At 43.9% G+C, this 27,023-nt stretch overlaps 1 long non-coding RNA gene across 1 annotated transcript in view; it reads right to left on the bottom strand.

The window, feature by feature from the left end:
* Positions 1–25,837, bottom strand: part of LOC124516303 (uncharacterized) — a 31,566-nt gene extending 5,729 nt beyond the window's left edge. The window contains exons 1-3 of the long non-coding RNA XR_006963016.1: positions 25,708–25,837; positions 17,176–17,424; positions 535–629 (exon numbers count right to left, since the gene is read on the bottom strand). This is a non-coding gene — a long non-coding RNA (uncharacterized LOC124516303). The remainder of the gene's footprint in view (positions 1–534; positions 630–17,175; positions 17,425–25,707) is intronic.
* Positions 25,838–27,023: the final 1,186 nt, after the last annotated feature.

The raw sequence follows: 27,023 nt of genomic DNA, 5'->3' as shown, positions 1-27,023 counted from the left end.
ACAAAAGCATTCCATGGTATTCCAAGACTTTATGTCACAGAACCACAGTCTAAATCATGTATAGAGGGGTTCAAAATCTCTAGTAGGAAAGAGAAATACTGTCCCTATTCTGTCCTTGAGAAGATACCATTATGCAAATGTGGGCTTCCTCCTGGTGAAATAGTCCGAACAAAGAAGTTGGTTATGCACACTTGTGCTTCTTCCTTTACTGAGGTCATGGTGCTTAGAGGTAGTGTCGTACAGTGACATGGTGATTTAGAGCCAGGGCTCTGCTGTCAGTGGGTTTGAGACCTAATCTGTTATTTATTCATAGTGTGCAGTTTGCACGGGTTACTTGACCTCTTGAAACTTGGCTTTTCTCATCAGTAAAATAGGGGCCATATTCACACCTTCATGGGATTATGAGATTAAATAATGAAATGTATATATCAAGTTCCTGGCCTGAAGGAAGTGTTCATCAAGTAGCCCATGATGATGATGATGATACAATGTTCCTGAGAAGAGCAGCATCATAAAAGACTGGTCTCTGCTCACCTTTTTCCTTGAGGGAAGTGTACAAGCTCAGTCCCTGTGAAACTGGGATTGGTGTCCTGCTTTGGGTTCCAAGAGCCCTCAACCAGTGCTTTTTCCTGTGGACCAACAACAAAGGGATGAGAGTGCATCCATAGAGTGGATCCCTAACTGCAGGCTCAGCCCACACTCTAATCAGGGGCATTCTTGGAGGCTTTCAGCCTGGAAAACAGTCTGGCCATTCAATCTAAAGACACTCTCCCAAACTCCCTCTGTGTCCTGGAGAGGAGGTGGGAAGATAAGGAACACTTGAATGGAAGGCTGTGCATATACAAGTTGTCCACCGAATCTCTTAGTATTCATTGGTGGATAACTTGTATATTCTACTAGTATTATTGGCATTATTCAAAGGGAAAGATGAAACAACTTTAAAATGTGACTCTGTTAGTTTTTAAGCCGACTTTGTAAATAAAGGATATATGTATCTGTAAAAGTGGCTTACATAGCAAAGGATGTGGATAAGTCATATATTTATCATGTATGTGTGTTGGGGGGTGAGGGAGAGATTTGTAAAGATAAGAACAGAAATGGACTCAGAGTTCCAGAGAAGTACAGGACACTTGGGGAGAAAGGTTGTCCTGGAGGGGGAATGGGAAGGTCTAAGAACAATGAGGCAGAACAGGTGGCAATTGAAGTCCCGTTTTCTGAGAACCTGGTTCTCAGAGTCTATAGCTTAAAAGGGCCTGGCATCTTCCCTGCTGGGAAGCAGACAAGGACCTAGAATTCAAAATCCAATGGCTTTAGCAGCAAAAAAAAAAAAAAAAAAAAAAAAGTATAACCCTATTTATGTTTTCAATAGCATACAGAGATAACACAATATAAATGATATATGTGGTATATGCCGAAAATAACTTCTGTATTTGGTGGTTATCTGAGAGGGGATTATGAAGGACTTTTGCTTTCTTTTTTTAAAATTCTTTTAAATATTTATTTTTGAGAGAGAGAAAGAGAAACAGAGCACAAGCAGGGGAGGGGCACAGAGAGGGAGACACAGAATTCAAAGCAGGCTTCAGGCTCTGAGCTGTCAGCACAGAGCCCGATGTGGGGCTTGAACTCATGAACCAGAAGATCATGACCTGAGCCAAAGTCAGACGCTTAACCCAGGTGCCCTAAGGACTTTTGCTCTCTAAGCCATACATTTTTGAAATATCCAGTGTTTTATACTGAGCATGTATTATTCTTACATGAAGTAAAAAAGTTAGAGTTTTAAAATCTAATAACATATAAAAGCAAAAACTTGGATACAACCTAACTAGTCATCAATTGGGAGAGGCTAATTAGAGCACTGATTACAGATTCATACTATGGAATACTATGCTACCATGAAAAGCATGAGTTAGATCCATACGTCCCACTATGGAATAAATGTCACAATATTGTTGAGTTAAAAAAAAAAAACTGCAGTGAAATGTGCAATGACGTATACATATATAAAAGTTATGGAGCTGTACACTTGAGATTTGCACAATTTTTTTACAAGTTCATTTATTTATTCTGAGACAGAGAGAGAGAGAGAGAGAGAGAGCACGACCTGGGGAGGGCCAGAGAGAGAGGGAGAGAGAGGATCCCAAGCAGGTTCCTCACTGTCAGCACAGAGCCTGCCCAACGTGGGGCCTGAACCCATGAACCGTGAGATCAAGACCTGAGCCCGGAATCAAGAGTCAGAAGCTCAATCAACTGAGCCTCCCAGGTGCCCCAAGATTTGCACAGTTTGTTATACCTCAATTAAAGTTTTTTTTTTTTTTAATCTTCATGAAATTCTGATTGTGTGTGTCTGTGTTTGTGTCTGTGTGTACATGTGTTGGAATATGCATAGAAAAAGACCTAGACAGTAGTGCCTTTTATAGTTCAAAGAGCATGTGACTCTTGACCTAGGGGTCCTGAGTTACAGCCCCACGTTGGGTGTAGAGATTACTTAAGTAAATAAATAAACTTAAAAAAGAAAAAGATCTAGACAGATGAAAATGGAAATTTTAACAGTGATTACTTAGTTATTCCTGGGGAATTGCATGGGGAGAGTGAGGGAAAGTTCTTTTACTTTTTGCTTTACATTTTTTTTTAATTTTTTTTTCAACGTTTATTTATTTTTGGGACAGAGAGAGACAGAGCATGAACGGGGGAGGGGCAGAGAGAGAGGGAGACACAGAATCGGAAACAGTCTCCAGGCTCTGAGCCATCAGCCCAGAGCTTGACGCGGGGCTCGAACTCCCGGACCGCGAGATCGTGACCTGGCTGAAGTCGGGCGCTTAAGCTGAAGTCGGGCGCTTAACCGACTGTGCCACCCAGGCGCCCCTTGCTTTACATTTTTTACATTTAAAATAATAAGCATGATTTGTTTTGTTATTGAAAGCAACAACAAAAAAAGGTGGGGCCCCTGGGTGGTTCAATTGGCTAAGCATCTTACTTTGGCTCAGGTCATAGACTCATGGTTCATGAGTTTGAGTTCCATGTCAAGTAATAACAACAAAGGAAACAGAAAAAAAATTATTTGTCCTCTGTGGGATTTCCTAAATAACCCCATTGATTTCAGGGGCATTCTGCGGCCTTCCCTTCCTCTCCTCTGGTAAAGAACATGAAATGAGAACATGCAAAAGGTTTCAGGCCAATTGGGCCCACTCTAGATGATGGTGGTGCTGATTTCCCTCCAGTTTACATTAAGGAAATTGAACTTTGGTTGAAATCCATCTTGTTTAAACAAGAAAGCAGACAAAACTTTAATGCTATAGTCTTGCGACCTTGTAACATTAGCACTCCTCCGGGGAAAAAATTGGGATTTGGCGGTGAACCTCCGCGTGAACGTTACCGCTTTTAAAACGTCTATTTTTACCGATGCCCTAGAAGAATTCCTTTGGAAAGATTCTTGTTTCAATAAAAGTAAGCCATTGGACACCAAGCACGGGGGACCTGACAGGCGAGAAAGGTTTTGAGAAGCGTCAGTCGCAAGGGAGAAAGCCCCCGCTAGAGCCGAGCTCCTCCCTGCAGCCTTTGGCTTTGTACGTCCCCGGGCTTGAGGCGTGGGCAGCCCCAGCCCTCCGGAGGGGTGGGGCGGGGAACAAAACCAAACAGCGTCCTTTCCCTACAGTCAGCCCCATGTGCAATCCAAGAGCCACACGGATTTACAGGGATGGTTGGGCCCAAAGGAAGCTGGAAAGCCAAAGGGATGAACACAAAACAGGGCAGGGAAAGGGACCCCATCCTGCCAAGTTTTATCTTTCAGAATAATGGTGGTGACTGTTGGATAACCCACGTCCATCATTAGGGTGCCAAAGAGGGGGTGCCTCACTAGCTTTTCCTTTTTTTTCCCTCCAACTGAAAATATATCTTATATTTTTATTATAAAAGTAACATATGTTTGCTGTAAATGAGTCAAACAATACAGAAACCTATGAACTGAAAATTAAACCCTCTTCCCCAATTCTACCTTCCCAGGAATAACCACTGGAACAAATGCTGTGTGTCTGTCCCAACTTTTTAATGTAATATTGTATGGCTAAGCGTACACAAGGCAGGACATAGTGCTTAAGAATACAGGCTGACTTTGACAATCAACTCTTAACTGGACATAAGTTTTCTCAAATATAAGACAAGGATAATAATAAATAACAACTGCTACTTAAAATGTTTTTACATAAGTGAACTCATACACATAAGATTCTATAAATTTACTGTTTTCAACTTTATTTTTGAAATATTTATAGATTCACAGGAAGTAGCAAAAATAGTATAGAAAGTTCCAACATGCCCTTCATCCAGTTTCCCCCAATGGTTACATCTTACCTAAAGTACAGTATCAAAACCAGGAAATTGGTGTTGCTACAATGTGTAAAGTTTGATGTCATTTTATCCCATGTGCAGATTCCTGTAACCACCAATGCAATCAAGATTCAGAGCTTTTCCATTATAGCAGAGATTTTCTTCACGGCACCTCTTCATAGTCACAACCACCACCCTTTCACCCCAACGTTTTTAACCCCTGGCAATTACTAACCTATTTCCCAACCCTATAATTTTGTCACTTTAAGAATTTTATATAAATGGAATCACATAATACGTGACCTTTGAGATGAACTTTTCTCACTCAGCATAATGTCCTTGAGATCCATCCAACTTTATGTATCAACATTTGTTCCTTTTTATGTCTGGGTAGTATTCCATTCTGTAATGGACTTAAAATTTTTCTTTTGTTAGAATTTCAACATTTTGAAATCTCTAATGAATTAACTGATTGAGGTATGGAGTGTAAATGGATGCTAACATGTTAGGAAGAGACGACCAGGCAATATGTGCCTTCTGATAGAAGTATACCACAACCAACTATGAAGTAGTCTTTTCTGTAAGATTTTATTTTTATTTTATTTTATTTTATTTTATTTTATTTTATTTTATTTTACACCCAATGTGGAGCTCAAACCCACAACCTGAGATCAAGAGTTGCATGCTCTACCGATTGAGCCAGCCAGGCACCCCAGTCTTGCCATCAAATCTCTACATTTAACTATAAAGTATCAGGAAATGCAAAGGAAAAGAGGTCAAGACTACCCCCTTGTAAATGCAACCAGGAAAATCCAGATTGTGAGAAACTGCATGCAAACATCACAATATCTTCAGCAAATAAATTGTAAGTGAACACAATCTCAAACACATGCACATACACACATGGAGGAAACTTATAAACCAGGGGATATTTAAGAATCACCACACACACACACACACACACACGTAACAGTCCCCACCAAAAGCTTGTACATACTCAAAGAGCATTATTAATAACAGTAAAAAAAAAAAAAATGGAAACAACCCTAATGTTTATCAGCTAATGAATGGGTAAACAAAATGTGGTATATCCATACAATGGAATATTATTTGGCAAGAAGAACTTATGAAGTCCTGATGTGTGCTACAACATAGATGAATCTTGAAGACATGCTCAGAGTGGGGGTGCCTAGGTGGCTCACTCGGTTGAGTGTCCAGCTTCAGCTTGGGTCATGGTCTTGTGGTTTGTGAGTTTGAGCCCCATCTCAGGCATGAAGCCTGCTTTGCATCCTTTGTCCTCCTCTCTCTCTGCCCCTCCCCGCTCACACTCTCTCTCTCAAAAATAAATAAATGTTAAAAAAATGTTTTTAATTTAAAAAAGAAAAGAAGACATGCTCAAAGAGAGAATCCAGTCACAATGGACCACATATTGTGATTCTATTTGCATGAAATATCCGAATAGGGAATTCCATAGAGATATAAAGCGGATATGGGGAGATGAGAGAATTGGGGAGTGATGGCCAAAGGGAGGGCATTATTTTCAGAGGGATGAAAGTGTAAAATTGATTGTGCTGATGGATGTACAGTTCTGCAGATATATTATAATCTATTATGTTGTATTCCTTAAATGGGTGAATTGTATGGCATGTGATTACTTGTTAATAAAACTTAAAAATATTTTTAAAAATATTTTTTAAAGTTTATTTATTTTGAGAGAGCAAGAGATATGGAGGGGAAGAAAGAGGGGGAGAGAGAAATCCCAAGCAGGCCCTGGCTGACAGAACCAGATATGGGGCTCAAACCCACGAACCGTGAAATCATGGCCTGAGCCAAAACCAAGAGTGGGACACTTAACCGACTGGGACACCCAGGCACCCCAAAACTTAAAAATATTTAAGAAGTGTTAAGAAGCATATCAATCAATCATAGTGTGTGGCGCTTATTTATATTTAGATTTAAACAAACTATTAAAAAAGATATCTAAGGGCACCTGGGTGGCTCAGTTGGTTAAGTGTCTGACTCTTGATTTTGGCTCAGGCCCCTAGATTTATTACTATTTTTTGAAGTGTGATAATATTGTGATGTTTGTTTAAAATTTTATTTTTAAGTAATCTCTACACCCAATGTGGGGCTTGAACTCACAACCCCAAGATCAAGAGTCATATGCTCTGCCAACTGAGCCAGCCAAGTGCTCCTGTAGTGATTTTTTAATTAGAGACTTTTAGTTTTTCAGAGATACATACTGAAATACTTACAGATGAAACCATGTCTGGGATTTGCTTCAAAATAATACAAGAAATAAGCAAGTGGGGGTACAAATGAAATGAGACTTCATAATAACTGTAGAAGCTGGGGGATGGCTGCATGAGGGCTCCTTATAATCTTTTTTCTACCTTTGCCTATGTTGAAAATTTTCCATAATAATAAAAATGCATATCAATAAACATATTTCCATAAAGACTTACCCAGCTCTCTTTAAGAGCTGCATAGCCTTCCATATTTATTTGATCAATTACCTGATAGAGGACATTTGTGTCATCTCCAAATATTCAGTATACAAAACAATACCGCAGGAAATATCCTCATACAAATGTCTCTGCCCAAGTAACTGTCCATTTCCTTAGAATAAATTCCTAGAAGTGAAAGTGCTAGGTCAAAAGATGTGCATGTTTTAAAATTTTGTATATATGGAGAGATTGTTCTCTAGAAAAGCCTTGAGGTTACCTATTTCCCAACACTTCCAATAATATGTTGGTCATTAAATGCAATCCTTTTCTTTTCTTTTTTTTTTTTTTAAGTTTATTTATTTATTTTGAGAGAGCGCAAGCAGGAGAAGGGCGAAGAGAAAGGGAGAATCCCAAACAGGCTCTGTGCTAACAGATGCAGGGCTCAACTCACAAAACTGTGAGATCATGACCTGATCCCAAATCAACAGTCAGAGGTTTAACTGACTGAACCACCCAGGTCCCCTCCACTTTTTCTTTTTTAAAGATTTTTTGCAATATAACTTATACACCATCAAATTCATTCATTTCAAGTGTACAAGTCAATGATTTTTAGTATATTTCTAGAATTATGCAAACATCACCACAAACTAATTTTAGAATATTTATATCATTCCATTTCCAGTCACTCCTTAATCCCACTCCCAGCCCTAGGTAACCAAGAATCTACTTCCTGTCTCTATAGATTTGTCTTTTCTGGATGTTTCATATGGATAGAATCACAACATGTGTTCTTTTGTGTCTGGTTTCTTTCACTGAGCATAGTATTTTTGAAGTTCATCTATGTTATAGCATGTACAGTATTTTGTTCCTTTTTATTGCTAGATAGTATTCCATTGTGTGGATATACCACATTTTGTTTGTGCATTCATCAGTTGATTAATAAACGACACAAATGCTGTTTCCACTTTTTTGCTATTGTGAATAACATTGCTGTGAACATTCATGTGCCAGGACTGTGTGGACTTACGTTTTCATTTCTCCTGGGTAGATTGCTAGAGGTCGAATTGCTGCATCCTATGAAAATTCAGTTTTTAACATTTTAAGAAACTGACCAACTGTTTCCAAAGCAGTTGTACATTTTACATTCCTGCTTGCAGTGTATGAGGATTCTAGTTTCTCCATATTGAAACCAATACTTATTGTTATCTGTTTTTTTAAATTATTATTATTATTATTATTATTATTATTATTATAGGGATGCCTGGCTGGCTCAGGCAGTAGAGCATGTTCCCCTTTTCAGTTTTATTTTTATGTATTTTTATTTTTATTTTTTTTTATTTATTTAAAAATTTTTTTTTAATTTTTTTTCAACGTTTATTTATTTTTGGGACAGAGAGAGACAGAGCATGAACAGGGGAGGGGCAGAGAGAGAGGGAGACACAGAGTCGGAAACAGGCTCCAGGCTCCGAGCCATCAGCCGAGAGCCTGACGCGGGGCTCGAACTCACAAACCGCGAGATCGTGGCCTGGCTGAAGTCGGACGCTTAACCGACTGCGCCACCCAGGCGCCCCTTTATTTTTATTTTTTATTTTATTTCTTTTTTGAGACATCCAGGCAGCTTTTATTGAAAAGATTTACTGCAGCCAATGTTGAAAAAGTTTACTGCAGCTTTTTTTTTTTTAAACGTTTATTTATTTTTGAGACAGAGAGAGCCAGACCATGAACAGGGAGGGTCAGAGAGAGAGGGAGACACAGAATCTGAAACAGGCTCCAGGCTCTGAGCTGTCAGTACAGAGCCTGACACGGGGCTTGAACCCACTGATGGTGAGATCATGACCTGAGCCGAAGTCGGATGTTTAACGGACTGAGCCACCAGGTGCCCCTTACTGCAGCTTTTGACTTCTTTGTTTCCCCCTCTTTTTAAGTTTGCTTATTTATTTATTTTGAGAGAGAGCATGAGCATGTATGTGGGGGAGGGATAAAGAGAGGGGGGAGAGAGAGAGAATCCCAAGCAGGCTCTGAGCTGCAGTGCAGAGCCAGACACAGGGCGTGATCCCACCAACCGTGAGATCATGACCTGAGCTGAGACCAAGAGTTGGATGCTTAACTGACTGAGCCACCCAAGCACACTGAGCATGCTACTCTTTTAAAAAACAATTTTTTAATGTTTATTTATTTTACAGAGAGAGAGAGAGACAGCATGAGCTGGGAAGGGGCAGAGAGAGAGAGACACACACACACACACACAGAACCCAAAGCAGGCTCCAGGCTCTGAGGCGTCAGCACAGAGCCCGACTCGGGGCCTGAACTCACAAACAGTGAGATCATGACCTGAGCCAAAGTTGAACTCTCTACCAGCTGAGCCACCCAGGCGCCCCCTGAGCATGCTACTCTTAATCTCAGGGTCGTGAGTTCAAAGCTCCACATTGGGTGTGGAGCCTACTTAAAAAAAAATAATAATAAATAATATTTATGATGGTTGATAATGTTGAACATCTTTTCATGTGCTTATTGGCTATTTGTATATCTTCTTTGGAGAAATATCTATTCAAGTTCTTCACTCATTTTTAAAATTGTATATTTGACCTTAATCTGTTTATTTTTTGCTAGTCTGTAAGATGAAAACTTGTTTTCATTTACATTTACTTAATTAGTAATAAATAAACAGTAATTTATTTTCACATTTTTTTTAAGTAGACTTCACGCCCAGCACAGACCCCAAAGCAGGGCTTGAACTGACAACCCTGAGTTCGCAACCTGAGCTGAGATCTACTCAGATGCTTAACCAACTGAACCACCCAAACACCCCAACTTTTCACATATTTATTGGCCAATTGTAATTTTTTATTTGTGAAGTTTTAGAAGAGCCCCTTCTACACGAAACATATTTTTTTTTACACGTTAAAAATATTTCCCCAAATTTTTCATTTGATCATAGCAACTATGCATGCCATGGTCATACACATAACCCAAATAGCTGAGGGTAATTAGGTTATAGACAGACACTTGATCCTGCCCAAAAGCACACAGTATTTGGTCCTAAAGCTTAGCTGGTCTCCTTCCCCATGACCTTCACCATCCTCTATCCTCTGGCCATGCTGAAGCAACCCATTGAGGCAACTCTCCTTAATGATGGCATCCAATCCCACTCCTGAATAATCCCCTGAAAAGAGACCCAAAGATAATAAAACTTCTACTCCCAACTCATCCTCCTTCTTTTCTAACAATGAGAACCTGGGTAATCTTATTTATTGAACACTCACTCACCAAGTATGCCAGACACTTTGTTTCAGCACCTTATGCAGATCATTATCTCTGTACTGTTATGTTCCTCATGTTACAGATGAGGAAATGACGCCAGGGGAGTTTTAGTAACATGCCCAAGGCCACAGAGCTAGGGATTTGTGTGGCTGGGATCAGACCTGGGTCTTTCTGACTCCAGAGACTGTGCTTTTGCCCACTGACCTACATTTCTGCGTTTTTGTAGCCAGAGCTTTCTGTTGGCTTCAGGTGTGCTTTAGAAGGAAGGCCAAAGTACAAAGGCTGGGAAAATCCACCCACTGAACATTTAACATTAGGAAATAGAGTGGAGATTCTGAATCCTACTACCCCACTGAAATTGAGGGTGATCTTTTCAAGAGTGCCTCAGTTTTCTGTCATCCTTTCAACAAATAGTTCCTGGGCACTTAGCAACCCCTAAACTATGCCTGGCACATATCAGGTGATGAATCAATAAATATTTGTTCCATGGATGAATAAATAATTGAGTAAATGAATGAATGGGTGTCTACTGTGTTCCAAGCCTCCTGCCTGAATCTTGGGATACAATGAATAAGACTGACCTGAAGATGCTCATGGTTAAGTGAGACCGTGATACATGGGGAATTATAATCCTGGGACATATACATAAGAAATTTTAATCCTAGGGGTGCCTAGGTGGCTTAGTCGGTTGGGCGTCGGACTTGGGCTCAGCTCATGATCTCACGGCTGGTGAATTTGAGCCCCACTTCAGGCTCTGTACTGACAGCTCAGAACCTGGAGCCTGTTTCGAATTCTCTCTCTCCCTCCCTCTCTGCCCCCCCCCCCACACTCTGTCTCTCTTTCTCTCTCAAAAATAAATAAACATTAAAAAAAAAGAAATTATAATCCTGGGGCGCCGGATGACTCAGTTGGTGAAGCGTCTGACTCTTAACTTCAGCTCAGGTCACAATTTCACGGTTTGTGAGATTGAGACATGCATAGGGCTCTGCGTTATCAGCAAATTTGGGGGATTTTCTGTCTCCCTCTCCCTCTGCTCTTCCCTCTCTCTTTCTCTCTCTCTCAAAATAAATAAATAAACAAACAAAAAAATTATAATCCTGTGGCATAAACTCTATAGCAACAACAAAAATAGCAATCATTTTTGCTGAACCCTGACTCTAAGCTTTGCCTCATTTAAATCCTCTCAGCGATCCTACAAAGTGAGTATCATTTTTATTTTACAGTTGAATAATCAGTTTCCAGGTGACGGAACGAAGGCTTTAGTAGGGATAGGCACAGGGAGCACAGTGGAGGGATCCTAATCCAGCTGGTGGGTTTCAGAGGAGTCTTTGGAAGGAGTTGTCTCATTTGAAACCTAAATTAGAGGTGGTAGGTAACCTGGCCTGGGTGAAGTGAGGCTGCCTTTGCAGGCAGAGCAAAAGCCTGTGAGCCAGGGGGAAAGAGCTGTGGCCTCTCCTTCTGCCACACTAGCTTTCGTGGTTCAAAAGTCCCAGGGCCAGCATTTGTTCTGTGCCAGTTCTTCCTGTCTTCCCCCAAAGACATCTTCGTCATCTTGTAGACCACAGCCTGCAAACAAATTGCCCTTTGAGAGTACCAGGCCTGTCCAAATACTGCTAGGCTCCTGGGAATGGGTGGCTGAACTGAGGCCTGTCAAACTCACAGGGTGACCAAAGCAAGATTAGTGTGGCCAGCTGCTGACACTAAAGCCAGACAGGAAGTCAAGCATGTGTGTATGTGTGTGGGGTCCCCTTGGTGAGCCACACCCTCCTCCAACAGCATCACTTAACATTGCTGTTGGGAGAGAAGCAAAATCTCTCTTGTAGTCTATCTAATCTCAACCCGTTCTATAGCCAGTTCAGCTCATTCCCTTGAGTTCTGTAGCGGGAGAGGTCATTTTTAAGCCCCTCCATAGCTTTTGCTTTTTCTCCCTGATTCCAGGCACAGTCTGTCAAACTCTGTGGAGGAGAGAAGGAGGCATGAGGGGTGGGAGTGCAGGCACCTGCCACTCCTTCTGGGCCCTGCATCTATCTGTGGAGACCCGGCTGCTCTCTGCTGGCATCCTGAGGTGGGGGGTTAGATGGGGTATTCTCACCTGGTCCAGCTTCTGAATGTGGTTTTCTCACCTATTTCCACCCAAATCTTTGTACTTCTCTTGCAAAGTCCCCAGGGGGACTATTGACCCCTCCCAGAGAAGGGGCCAGTAGGGTAATTGGCTAAGTTTGGGATTGGGCCTCTAGGGTTTAGTAATCATCATAAAGGTCTTCCTGGCTACTGTACAGGAGCCTCCTAAGGCAATTTCACATTCAGGACCCTCAGGCCTCCTTTGATCCCCCACCCCTGAGGGAATGTCTGGGCTGGGCCTTCAGAAGTGGCCAAGCAATGCATAACAATGACTTCTTACCACACACAGTACCAGATCTTCAACACGTGGCAATAAAAATAGCTTAGCATTTATTGAGTGTTTATTAAGCACCAAACTCCTCACAACTGTCTTGGGCAAAAGATACTGTTACAGGTAAGGTAAAGAAGGCTTAAGGTCCCCAAATGCTAAGAGTGACAAGGCAACAAAAGGGCTGGGCTAGCATTGAAAGCCCAAGCTGGGACTCTGCAACCAGGGCTCTCTACTTCCAAGCAGGCTGCACTTCCAAACCTGTCCATCTTTCCCCTCCTGCTGATAGTTCAGCTTCCCTTGACCTCCTTGTATCAGCAGATTTTCCCAGGCCCCTCTCTCATCTCTGGTCCACCCACTGGGATTTTCAATACCTCCCATCATCAATCATTGTCTGGCCAATTATTCAAGACCCTCCTAGGGTTACAAAGGGATTAATTCCCCAATCCCTCCCAACCCAGCTATTCCTCCATCCTTTCTAGAGCTAGCCAATCCACCTAAAGGTCAAAGGTCAACAGTGCCAGATGGGGTTCTGTGTAAGTCTCCCTTATCCCAGGGTCAACTCCTGGAGAAGGTTGGGAGGTAGCCTAGGTGGAAGCTTCAAGCCCTCTTTTGCCAAGCTCCTCCTTCCCAGGGTGACCAAGTCTGGATCCATTCCAGGCAGTCCATGGAGCAGGGCTGAGTGTGGGAGAAACGTTGTACCTTCAGAGCTCTTCCTCTACTACCTGCTGGCTCTATGGCCTTAGCCAAATCACTTAGTTCCTTTGTGCCTCAGTGTCCTTATCCATAAATTGGGAATAAAGATAATAATACCTCCTCAGGCTTTGGTGAGAATTAAATCACATAATGGCTGTAAATCATTTAGCACAATGCCTAAAATCAAATGCTGAGAGAAAGCAGAATGGTTTAGGTCATCAGTTTAGCATTGCTGGCCCTAATCCCCCACTCCTCAGGGACCTATCCATCTCCTCCTAAAGATCCCTGGGGAGGCCCTGGTTGGTGGGGAACTGGGACAGCATACAGGGAAGACGGAGTAGAGAAACTAACTGATTCCATGATTATTTTCTAGTTTCACAACCCAGGGCTCCCTAGGAATAGCTGCAAACCCAGGCTGGCTTCCTCTCCTCTTGACCACCCCTCTCCACCTCCTAGCAGTGTTATCTCCTAACTTGACCACTAAAATCTGACACTAAATAGGGCCATCTGTATTTTGGCAATATAGTAAAAAATGGGCTCCCTTTGATCCAGCAAGTCTACACCCAGAAATGTGTCTTGAAATAACTAAGAAGCCTAGCAAGGATTTTGTGATAAGGATGGTCCTCTCAGTGTTATTTATAAGCAGAAACTCAGGGCGCCTGGGTGGCTCAGTCAGTTAAGCGTCCAACTCTAGGTTTCAGCTCAGGTCATGATCCCACATGTTGTGGGTCTGAGCCTCACATCGGGCTCAGCACTGACAGCACGGAGCCTGTTTAGGATTCTCTCTCTCCCTTTCTCTGTGCTGCTCCCCCATCCACTCTCTCTCTCTCTCTCTCTCAAAAATATTAAAAAAAAAAAAAAAAGAGCGAGAGAAGCAGAAACAAGCTCTGAGTCTAATGCTTAGGTGATTGGCGCCACACACACACACACACACACACACACACGTCTCTCAAACACAACAGTCCAGCCATTACAAACTGTGCAGCAGAAGAAGGTTTTAGTGATAGGAGCAAATGTCCAGAATATGTTTTGTTAAACTTTTCATATTTTTAAGGAAAATGATAAAATTTATTTGAAAAATTTCTTTTTGTTACTTATCTATGGTTTCTAATTTATTTGTGAATGAGCATATATTTATCCTGTAATGAGAAACAAAAGCCCACATTTGGCAAAACTTAGTTAGAGATGGGAGTTGAAGGACTGGCTTTATATTTAGCCTCTGGATGAGTTCTTGTCTCCCTGTGGCCCAATGAACTCCAGAATAAGAAACCCTAGCAGATCTAAAAGTTTGGGTCAAAAGAAAAGCAGTAGCAAGAAAGAAGACCCAAGCACTTCTGTGGTCCCTATTTTGATACTCTTTGGTATCAGCAGTTGTGTGTTTGATAAACTTGAGAGTTGGGGACACAACCTGACAGTGCCAAGGAGGGCTGGTAGCCCCTTCTCTTTCTCTGATTTGGATAACTGATGCTTTCTCATTCTCATGCAAACAGACCCCCAAGACAGGTCCTCAAGGAGCCCTTTTCCACCTGCTGGGCCCTTTGGTGTTCTCTGGCATCCTAAAGGTCTGGGCTACTTCCTCGCGAGGTGCATTCCACCATGTCTTTCTCCCATTGTTCACCCTTCCCTTTGCATTGTCCTCTGTTCAGGTGATGCACCCAGGCTACCTGTGAGGGGGAGGGGAGGATGCTTATCTCTACTCTGGGGTACTATGAATGATAACTACATAGATTTAATGAGGGTAGCTCATATTTGTTGGGAAGCTTGCAGAAGGCTTAGAGGATAAGCTGGACACTAGACTTCTGCATCTTCAACAGGCTCTTGGGTAAAACAATTTTTTAAGATTTTATTTTTTAGATAATCTCTACACCCAACATGGGGCTCGAACTCACAACCCCAAGATCAAGAGTCATGTCATGTTTAGCACTAAGCACTCTCACAGTAGCATCTGCTGCCCGTCTAGGCCTCTAAGCACTGCACCACACTGCCTGTCCCCAGTTCACATAATCCTCCCACAGTACTTGTCACATCTTGTCTTCATGGCTTACTCATCTCTGCCATTAGACTATGAGTCCCAAGAGGGCAAAAATGACACTATTCAATCTGTCCCATCTATTGACCATTACCCAGACAAAGGTCTGGAACACATATTAGTAAGTACTGGCGAAATACTCAGATGATTCAGAAGAGGTTTAACACTCTGTGTCCCTCACCTCTATGAGATTGGCACCATTCAGGGGAGGCTTTGGGTGACCTGGTTTAGGAGGGGGGAGTGCTGAAGGACATTGGGTGTAAGCATTGGCTTATCAGGTTATTTACAGGGGTCTGCTGGGGTCCAGATTACCCACAGAGATTGCGGGTTCAGACCTCCATCAGTTTGCATTGTCCCAGATCTGGTTGGTCTCCTCACATGTGCTAGTCTCTGGTTTTCAGGGTACTAGATGTCAATAGGCAGGTGACTCGGGGGCATCCATTCCCACATCTGGAAAAGCCGCTTAAATAGGTGTGTAGCAATAGCCTCCAAGAAGCTATAAACCTGTTCTGTCTAGAGACCTGATTTGGTTCCTGGGGAGGTGGCCTCCTCAGGGCCTGGGCACCTGTTGGCCTAAAGGGTGGGGGAAACTTCTTTTCTTTGTTCCTTCTTCCTCCTCTTTGCTTTTAATATTCCAGCTCAATCATTTCCGCAGCTATTTTTGTCCCTATAAGCACAGAGAGCTCAAACATATTTATAATTGTGACATATTGTTCCTTAGTCTTTCCATTTTGTTTCTGATAATGCCAGTTCTGGGCATCTTAAAACTTTGGGACCAATGGGAAGTATTTGACGGGAAGGCTTTTGAGATGGGTTTCAAAAGTGAGGAGAGAAAATGGGAAAAGTGTATTCAGGTCAAGGCACAGAGAATTCTATGATAAAACAACAAAGGATGTGGGGGAGGAAGAGATGGGAAATGACAGGAAATGAGACTGAAAGGGCCTTGTAGGCCAAGCTAAAAGTTTGGACTGGATCCTGAGGGCAGTCAGAAGCCATTGAAGAGTTTGGGTCAGTGAGTGTATTCCAGCAACACAAAGAAATATTCAAATAGCTGATGTGTATCGACCACTTGATTTATAATGAAAAAGATGATTCTTTAGGGCTCCCAACAATCTTATGAGATGGTATTACTATTTCCATCTAATCTTAAGGGAATCTGGAGCAAAGGAAGATTGTTTGCTCAAGGTCAGAACTAGGAGCTGATTCTGGAGTCTCTTTACTTATGCTGGCAGATCTGAGAGAGGGCAGAGTTCAGGGAAGGGTTCTGGAGAAGGCAGAAAGGCCGACCACACTCCACAACTGCCTGGATGTGGGTGTGAGGATGGCAGGGATCTCAAGAATGGTGCCCAGGTTTCGGACCTGCGCACCCTGAGAAACGTGCAAAAACCCAATCTCTGGCCAAAAGCCCGGAGGGTGGTCCAGAGCCAGCCAGCCAATGGCCCTGGCTCCGAGGCTGACCGTTCTGGCAGGACAGGGCCAGACCTGTCGCCCAAGCTGTGCGGGAGCGGGAGGCGGAGGCGGAGCGGGAGGCGGAGGCGGAGGCGGAGGCGGAGGCGGAGCCGGAGCCGGAGCCGGGCGGGTCCTCCCGATCCTCCCGGAGAACAGAGCGCGGCAGGCGGGGCCGAGGACTGACGGGAGCAGTGCCACCTAGCGGAGGCCGGGGCCTTGGCACCCGCGCCCCATGAAGTCACCGCCCCCGAGGCATGCCGGGAATGGTAGAAGCCGGAGGAGGAGACCAAATGGATAGAGGAAGGGTATGAACCTAGCTGCAGTCTGGGCCCGTCTGACCTCTGTCCAACTGGGGACTCAGCGCGCACCCGAGTGTGGGGCGCTGGGGGTCCCCGATGTGCCGTACCTTCCCCACCCTTATCCTGTACGTCCTCAGGCAGCAGGCACGCCCACCGTGGCCTGCCCCTCTCAGACCCTTCAGATTCCACATTGGATCCCTTCCTCCCTTCCTCACATTCCTCCAACTTGCCTTACCTAATTTTGGGTTCTCTCACCCATTCCCTTGTCCTCTGGCTGCTTACCTTCCCTTAGCTCACAGCCAAAGCATCATCGGGTCCAGTGGATGCTCCGGTTCCACCTCTTCTCCCAAATCCAGCCTCTTCTCTGTCCCCACTGCCTCTTTCTTGATTCAGGCCAACATCCACTCCAGGCTGGAAGGCCATCTCAGCCAGCAGTCCAGCTCTCTTGCACCCATTTTCCACATTGCAGACGGATCTTTGTAAAGATTCTCTAGTTCCCAGGATGAACGCTCTTCAGTGGCCTTCCTGTTCCTTTAGTATAAAGATGAAACTCGATTTGACCTACCAGCTTTTCACAGCATGGCTATGTGACCTCCAGCCCATCTTTCATAATGCCTTTCTCACATGTTGAGCCACAGTCCCACCTTTATCGAAATCACTAGTGGAGCTTGTTGACCAGGCGGACTCTGGTCCACCAAATCAGACTTCCTGGAAGTGTCACCCATGTTTAACAAGTCTCCGTTGGTTGACCCACTTCTTGCAGCTTCTGAAAAATGCCAGGTCTCTGTGCCCCCTGGCCTGTACACGGGTTCCCCCTGCCTGGAGAGTATACCTCCCCCATGTCCTTCTGATTGAGTTTAAAGGTCACCTCTCTCCTGCCCTCTACAAGCCCTGGGCTTACTCCTAAAACAGCAGGGTTTTTTAAAGTTTATTTATTTATTTTTGAGAGCTGGGGGGTGGGTGGGGGGAGGACGAGTGGGAGAGGGACCGAGAGAGGGAGAGAAAGAATCCTAAGCAGGCTCTGCACTGTCAGTGCAGAGCCCAAAGTGGGGCTCAATCTCATGAAGTCTGAGATCATGACCTGAGCTAAAATCAAGAATCAGACACTTAACCGATTGAGCCACCCAAGCGTCCCATAAAAAGTAGCACTTATGAAGTGGACTTTTGTTTGTCTGTTCCTCCAGCCAGAACATAAGCTCCAATAGCAAGGTGCCTGACACAGAGAAGGGACTCAATAAATACTGGTTGAATATTGAATGAATGAATATCTGGGAATACTCCTGTTCAAGACAACCCTAGGACCTGGCATGATGGTGTGAGAAAGAAGAACAACCCAGAATAAACCAGCCCTGAGGATGCAGAAGAGAGAGTGATTGGGGAGTGGGCGCTTCCATTTCCCCTCACACTACTACCCACAGGGGTCTCATTTAGGGGCACACACACGCCCCAAGGAAGCCAAGGAGTACCTGTGCCTGTATATCAGCTTTCTTCTCTGTGGCCCCATGGACCTATCCTTCCTCATCTGCTGGGGGTTTTGAGTCCCCCCCCTTTACTGTCCAGAACATCCGGGGATGGCATCTCTGTACCCCTGGCAGCACTTTGTCTTTTGTTTTTTGGCCCATCAGTGAAATCCCAAGCCCACTCCATAGCAATGATTCACTACAGCCTCAGGAATGAAAGCCAGAGAGGCAGCCTCAGACAGCAGGGTCAGCCCCTGCCCAGCCTGTAGGGAAGGCACTAAGGGAAACCAGCCATCAGGTGCCATCTAGAGCCAACACAGACCACTGCTGGGTCCTGGGTCTCCTCTGGGTACAGAGTCAAGGTACTCTAACTGCTGTCCTCAAAGATGTCTCCATCTAGTTGGGGGTTGTGGGAAGGACTTGAATTGGTTCTTAATTACAACGGCAATGGTAATAGCAGCTATGATTCTTATGGAATGCTTACCACATGCCAAACATTTGACATGCAGTGTCTCTCACACCTTAAACAATCCCTTTGCAGATTAGGAAACTGAGGCTCAGGGAGGTTAAGCCCATCCATACAGTTGAAGGGATGGGTATAAAGCAGAGCGGTTGAGAGGAGGGCTCTGAATGAGTCAGAAGAGGATACACTTTGGTTTGGGGGGGACAGTGGTGGCAGAGCTCCTCCCTTGGAAGGGGAGGCGCGTGTGAGAGTCAGCAACGGCAGATAAGCCCTGCTTGCCAGGCTAAGGAACTTGTATTTGTTCCTCTAGGCTCCACACCAACTGTTCCTTTCTTCTCTGTTTCTATCTTAGGTGGTCAAATGCCATGATTTGACCTAAGGAACTGAAGCTAGGGGTCCTGGCCCTGCTATAGTCCAGTTGCAGGGCCTCAGGCTGGTTCCTGCCCTCTCTGGGCCTCAATGTCCTCTCTCTGAAAGGAGCCTGACTCAGGCACTTCTAACCCAGCCCAGAGGTCTCTATTCATAGCTCTAGAGCAAAATTAAGCTCAGATGCAGGAGCAGCTTTCGGTTAACTTTAGTCTTTTAGCCTTTTCTCCCAAATAGCCTTTTCCCCCACTTCACATGTGCCCCCAGGACACAGGACAGGCACAGAGGAGGGAGGAAGGAGATAGAGCAAAGGCCTTTCTGTCTGTATATCTCTGAGTGGATCAATTGTCCAGATTTCTGCTGTTTTGGGTGGTCCTCCTGGTTAGGTCTCCAGACCCATACAGGCAATCTCTTCCTCCTCTTTACCATCTATATTCATTCATTCATTCATTCATTCATTCATTCATTCCTCAAACGTGAGGGCCTCGTCTGTACCAAGCATTGTAGAAGACCCTGAGATATAGCCATGAACCAGATGGACATGTAGGTGGTAGGACTGCCTCTCTCCTAGTCCAAATGGCCACCAGGTGTCACCAGTGCCAGCCACACAGCCTTTCATGGGTCTGAGAAAAGACGGGTTGGGATGGGAAAATGTGGATGGGTGAACCAGACCAGCTGTACTCAGTCTCCATCACAAGCAAGTTCTTCAAGTGGAAAAAACAAATTTACCTCCTTGCCCCTCCCCCACCAAAAGACACCCTCATGACTTCCTCAATAGCCCAGCTTGTCTGGGATCGTAGGAACTCACACATTCTGTCCAGTATTCTCTCTGTAGCCCATCTCTCACAGAGAGCCCACCAGGCTTCTTGTAAACCCTTTTGGTGATCACAGCTCACCACCTCCTAGGCAGCCTATATTATTAGAAGATTCTTCCCGATTTGGAACCAAAATTAGGGGCACCTGGGTGGCTCAGTCGGTTAAGCAGCTGACTTCAGTTCAGGTCATGATCTCGCAGTTTGTGAGTTCAAGCCCTGCGTTGGGCTCTGTGCTGACAGCTCAGAACCTGGAGCCTGCTTCAGATTCTGTGTCTCCCTCTCTCCTCTGCCCCTCCCCCGCTCATGCTCTGTCTCTCTCTGTCTCTCAAAACTGAACAAATGGGGGCGCCTGGGTGGCGCAGTCGGTTAAGCGTCCGACTTCAGCCAGGTCACGATCTTGCGGTGCGTGAGTTCGAGCCCCGCGTCAGGCTCTGGGCTGATGGCTCAGAGCCTGGAGCCTGTTTCCGATTCTGTGTCTCCCTCTCTCTCTGCCCCTCCCCCGTTCATGCTCTGTCTCTCTCTGTCCCAAAAATAAAATAAACGTTAAAAAAAAAAAAAAAAAAAATTAAAAAAAAAAAAAAAAAAACTGAACAAATGTTAAAAAAAATTAAAAAAGAACCAAAATTTGATACTCACTTGGATTTGTCCTAGTTCTGCCTTCTACGGTTACAAAGAGGAAGGCTTTTCTGTCTTCTACAGCCCTTCAGACAGTTGAGGAGATTGCTCAGGTGTCCTGAGTTCATTTGTTTGTTCATCATTCATGACTGCATGCAGAGCATTTACCTTACGTCAGGCCTTGGGGCCACAGCAGAGAATAAGCAAGGTTGATGCTGCCCTCCAAGGCTTACAGACTGTACAAGAAACGAGCAACTGAACCAGCAGTAACAATAAAACATGCACAAGGCCAAATAGGAAAGATCTGGACTGACACAGAGCAGAAGGCAAGGCCCTCACCTAGCATGGGGTCTGAGAAGTCTTCCTGGGGAGATCTCTCTGTGGTCAGGCAAAGGAGAACAGCTTCAAGGCTGTTCAGATGTCAAAGTTTTAAAGAAAATTTGGGGGAAACAATTGGGAGGGTTTTGCTCATGTCCTGAGCTTAGTCTGCTTGCCGGGAAATGCAGCATCATGCAGTGTCAGGGGGGAGGCTTGGTGCACAGCGCAGGGGACAGGAAGAGACATCTAGGCAGGGAGAGAGAGCATGGAGTGTCTGGGACACTGACAAGGCCGAGTCTTGTTGGAGTGCACAACTGAGGAAGGTGCTAGGAGACAAGGGCCCCCCAAAAGAAGACAACTTCCAGCCCTTCAACAGCTTCTAGAAACCGGTGTCTAATGCCCAGCTCTGATCTGATGTGGGGTCTGGGAGATCCACAAGGTCACCATCCCTGATGCAGATACTACATTCCCATGAACACAGGCCAGGGAGGCAGCAGCCTTTTGATGGCAAGTCGAAGTGCACCTGAGGTCCTTTAAAGCCCTTAGGATGCTTCACTCAAACTGCTAGAAGGCCAGAGTGTGCCCATGTAAGGATCATGCAGCTGAGTTAATGAACTTCAGACTGAGCTGTTTTTCTTTCTTTCTTTCTTCCTTCCTTCCTTCCTTCCTTCCTTCCTTCCTTCCTTCCTTCCTTCCTTCCTTCCTTCCTTCCTTCCTTCTTTCTCTTTCTCTTTCTTTCTCTTTTTTTCTTTCTTTTTTCCTTCTTTCTTTCTTTCTTTCTTTCTTAGCTGTTTTTCCATTGTTCTCTGGCTCATTTCTTTCTCAGTTTTGATTACTCAAACAATATGTGTTCATTTCAGTAAACATTTCTAAATAAAATAAACAAAATGAAAATCGAAAATTACCTTGTATTATTGTATTTATTGTTGTGTAACAAATTACCTCCGAACTTAGTAGCTTCAAACAACAAACACTGATTATCTCACAGTTTCTCAGATTCAGGAATTTTGGAGTGAGTGGATTAATTGGGTGGTTCTGGCTCAGGATTTCTCATGAGATTGCAATCAGGATGTCAGCCAGAGCTGCCATGATCTAAAGGCTTGACCAGGGCTGGGGGTTTCACTGACAAGGTTGCCTATTTGTGCGCCGGACAAGATGTTGCTGGTTGTTGGTAGGAGGCCTTGAAGCTCACAACTTAGACGTCTCCATAGCTGAGTGAGTATCTTATGACATGGTGGCTGACTGTCCCCAGAACAAGTGATCCAAGAAAGAGAATAAAGAAGAAGCCACATTGACTTATGATCTAGTTAGTCCCATGCTTGGGAGGGGATTAGTCTCCACCTTTTGAAGGGAGGAATATCAAAGATTTGTGGATATCTCTTTAAACCTCCAGGTACCCCAAATCTCCTTCCAAAGTAACCATTATGAACATTATGTTGTATTTACAACCAGAGTTTTTCTCGTGCAAATATCCATATCTACTTTAAAAAATAAAAATGGGATCATAATACAAATATTGTGGTTTACTGCTATTTTATTTATTGTCTGAATAGGTAATAATGCACACAATATAAAATTTAAAAGGTACAAAAGCACATAATGACATGCAGCTGCAAGTGAGTCTCCCTCTCTCACTTGTGCCCACTCAGTGGCCCTCCTTGAAGTTCACCACCTTCACCATCTTCTTACAAATGTATATGCACAGCTACCGTGTTGTTTCCACATTCACTGTTCTGCAGTGTGCTCTTTCACCTCACTATAATCTCTCAGATATTTCCATATCAGTTCATAAGGAGAAGCCTCAATTTTTTTTTTAGTGTTTATTTATTTTTGAGAGAGAAAGAGAAAGAGAGAGAGAGAGAGAGCTGGGGAGGTGCAGAGAGGGAGATACAGAATCCGAAGCAGGCTCCAGGCTCCGAGCTGTCAGCACAGAGCCCGACGCCAGGCTCAAACTCACACACAAACTGTGGGATCATGACCTGAGCTGAAGTCGGATGCTTAACAGACTGAGCCCCTCAGGGAGCTGCTTCAATTTTTAAAGAGCCATAGAGTATTTATTGAGTGGAGGCACCAGAGTTTACTTAATATGAACTATTTGTAATCAGTTCTGTGACTTCAAAGTATCCTCTAAGTGTCCCTCAGTGTCAGCAAATGTACATTATTTGTTGCAGCTGCTTACCCTGCTGCTCTATGCATGTACCATCATTATTTTAACTGATCCGTGGTGTTGAAAGTTTGGGTTGTTACCTATTTGCTCATTTTTCTCTATTTTGCTTCTAAAGCAAACAGCCTACATCTAGTGAGCCTTTTGGTACTGTCCATCAGAAGCTCAAAAAATACACATAATCTTTGACCCCTCAATCCCACTTCTGAGAATCGCTCCTAATAATCAGAAAAGAAAGCGTACAAAGATGCACCTCCTTATGTTCATTGCAAATTTTTTTAGAGAAAAATTTTAAAGAATCTAAGGGCCCAATAACAGGTGGCTGCTTCAATCATGATTCATAATTCTATACTAAAGAATACTGGGCACACACCAAAAATTATGATGTGACTTTATTTTTATTGACCCACAAATATGCCTATGATATGTTCCTTAGTGAAAAAGCAGAATAGAGGGGTGCCAGGGGGGCTCAGTTGGTTAAGTTTTCAATGCTTGATTTCGGCTCAGGTCCTGATCTCACGGTTCAGAGACTGAGCTTTGCATCAGACTCTGCGCTGACAGTCTGGAGCCTGCTTGGGATTCTCTCTCCCCCTCTCTCTCTGCCCCTACTCCAACACTGCATGCTGTCTCTCTAAATAAATAAACACAAACATTAAGAAAAAAAAAAGAGATGGTAATACTCCTCAAATTGACCTATAGATTCAGTGCAAACCTTGTCAAAATTTCAGCTGGCATCCTTGCAGAAGTTGACAAGGTGATCCTAAAATTCATATGGAAATTTATGGGTCCCAGAATAGCCAAAATAACCTTGAAAAAGAAGATCAAAGTTGGACGATTCATACTTCCTGATTTCAAAACTTACTACAAAGCTATAGTAATCAAGATGGTACGAACTGGCATAAGGATAGACTTCCAGATCAGTGGAAAAGAACTGAGAATTCACAAAAAAAATCTCGCATTCCTGGTCGATTGATTTTTGCCAATGGTGCCAAAACAATTCAATGGAGAAAGATAGTCTTATCAACAAATGGTGCTGGGACAACTGGATATCTACAGGCAAAAGAACGACTGTGACCCCCTCACTCAAACCACATCCAAAAAATTCAAAATGGACCAAAGACCTAAATGTAAGAGCCAAAACTATTAAATTCTTAGAAGTAAACATAGGTTTGAATCTTTGTTGTTGTTTTTAAAAATTTTTTCTTAATGTTTATTTATTTTTGACAGAGAGAGAAAGAGAGGCAGGGCAAGGGGCAGAGAGAGAAGGGAACAGAGGATCCAAAGCGGGCTCTGCGCTGACAGCCCAAATCAGGGCTTGAACTCACAAACCATGAGATCATGACCTGAGCTGAAGCCATATGCTTAGCCAGCTGAGCTACCCAGGTGCTCATAGGGTTGAACCTTGGTGACCTTGATGAGGCAATGGCTTCTTAGATATAGTACCAAAGGGACAAGTGACAAAAGAAAAGATAGATATTTAGATTTCATCAAAGTTAATAACTTTGTGATATAAGGACACCACAAAGAAAGTGAAAAGACAACCCATAGAATAGGGGAAAATTTCTGCAAATCACATATCTGAAAAGGGACTTGCATCTAGAATATATAAATAACTCTTATGATAATTACAATAATACATTATTATTATAATTAAAAGACCAACAACCTAATTTTAACAATGGGCAAAAGATATGAATAGACATTTCTTGCAAAAGATATACGATGGCAATAAACACATAAAAGGATGCTCAACATCATTAGCCATCAGGGAAATGTAAATCAAAACCATAACGAGATACTACTTCACACCTACTAGGATGGCTATAATCAAAAAGATAGATAAGAAACAAGTATAGGCTAGAATGTAGAGAAATTAGAACCCTCATGCATTGCTGGTGGGAATGCAAAATAGCACAGCCGTTTTGGAAACTCATCTGCTGGTTCTTCAAAAAGTTAAGCATAGAGTTACCATATGACCCCATGTCGTCCTTATCCTAGCAGGATTCCGGGACCTTTCCACATGAAAGGGATTGTGTGGGCAACCTCAGAAGCCAGAGGCCTTCCAATCCCACTCACACTCTGTCCCAGGCTCAGGGTCCCCTGAATGAGTGTTTAGGGGTTTATTTCTCTCCCAAGAACACTGATGACAAGGTCCATGGGAACTGTAATGGGGCTAGAAATAGAAACACATAGTGCCAGCCCAGACAAGCACTTGTGGAGTGTCTGGAGGGAAGAAGCAACTACCAGGAAGTGAGGAGGAGGCCCTAAGAGAAGGGCGACTGTGGAACAGAATGCTACTCTCTGCAACACTGGCCTGAGGGCAGCAACCTGTGAGCCAGGCAGCCTGAAACTTGGGCCTAACTTCCCTGCTTTGACCCTTGGCTTCCGCCTTGGATGCCAGATGGTCAGCCCAGAAGAGCTTCGAGGTCTCTGTCTGTCAGAACAGAGGAAGTGGTGAGGAAGATCCCATGCATACAGCTGTTGTGACACTCTGTAGGCCCTGAGGCCCCGGTCACAGACCCATTCTCCCATCCCCTTCTTACACCATTGACCCTGTTATGGGTTGAATTGTGTCCTCCAAAAAGATATGTTGAAGTCTTAATCTCCCAGTACCTGGAAGATAGTGTCCTTGCAGATGTAATCAAGTTAGGATGAAGTCATCAGGGTGGGCCCCATCCAACAGGACTGGTGTCCTTATAAGAGGAGACGCAAGGTGAAGACAGAGGCACACGGGTGAAGAACACCCTGTGACAGAGGCAGAGACTGAACGGTTGCAGCTGCAAACCGAGGAATGCCCGGATGGCGGGTGGGTGGGTGGGGCACCAGAAGGGTGCAGAGGCAAGAAAAGATCCTTATCTAGAGACTTCAGAGGAAGCATGGCCCTGCCATTGCACACTTCCAGCTTCTAGAACTGTGAATAAATTTCTGTTTAACAAATTTCTGTTTTTTGGGGGTGCCTGGGTGGCTCAGCTGATTAAACATCCGACTCTTGATTTCAGCTCATTTCAAGATCTCACGGTTTGGGTGATGGAGGCCTGCATCAGGCTCTGCGCTGACAGTGTAAAGCCTGCTTAGGATTCTCTCTCTCCCTCTCTCTCTCTCTCTGTCCCTCCCCTGCTCAGACCCTCTCTTTCTCTCTCTCAATAAATAAAAAAATAAATAAAATTAAAAAAACTTTTGTTGTTGTTCTAAGCCACCACATTTATAGTGCTTCGATACAGTAGCCCTAGGAAACTAATTCAGAACCCCAACATGATCTCGTGCTCCAGCTACGCCAGCCATCTCTCTGTTCTTCCATGGACCAAAGTCTTGCCCACCCCAGGGCTTTCGCACCAGCTGCTCTATCAGAATGCTCTTCACCGGCACTCCTCTCCACCACTCTTCCCTTGCTCCTTCCAAGCTCAGCTGAAATGGCATTTCTTCCTGGAAGTCTAGATTTGGGTATTCCAGGTTCCCTTCAGAAAAAGAACAGAAGCCCACCCTCTCCCTCTGCAGCTGTAGTTAATCACTGGTGCAGTTGCATAAGACCCACTGTCTTGCCCTGCTGTGCATGTCACAACAGGACCGGGCCTGACATATTCTCCAGCAATCCTATCCCATAGGCCCTGAGGCAATGCTGGGATTTTTTTCCTTTTAAAGCATACTCGAAGCAGGAAACAACCAATACATGTTCCACATTGGGAAAAGAAACCCAAGTAAACATAATGAGCAAACAGGGAAAAATACACTAAAAATCACCTACATTCCTACTGTATAGAGTAATCATTGTTAGCATTTTGAACTATGTGCTTCCACACCTTTTGTCATGCAAAGTAAGTTTCTTAAAATGCGATTAACTGTCCTGTATGCTGCTTTTTTCCAGTAAGAAATATATAATAAGCCTGTTTCAGGGTCAATAAATACAAAATTACATCATCATTTTTAGAGGC

The sequence above is a fragment of the Lynx rufus genome, unplaced genomic scaffold, assembly GCF_022079265.1.
Source record: "Lynx rufus isolate CCGP_SWC_20201006 ecotype Redwood Valley unplaced genomic scaffold, mLynRuf1.p SCAF_1, whole genome shotgun sequence".
Classification (NCBI taxonomy): Eukaryota; Metazoa; Chordata; class Mammalia; order Carnivora; family Felidae; genus Lynx; species Lynx rufus.
Note: the sequence above shows the minus strand (reverse complement) of the source record. Positions and strands in the feature narration are given on the sequence as shown.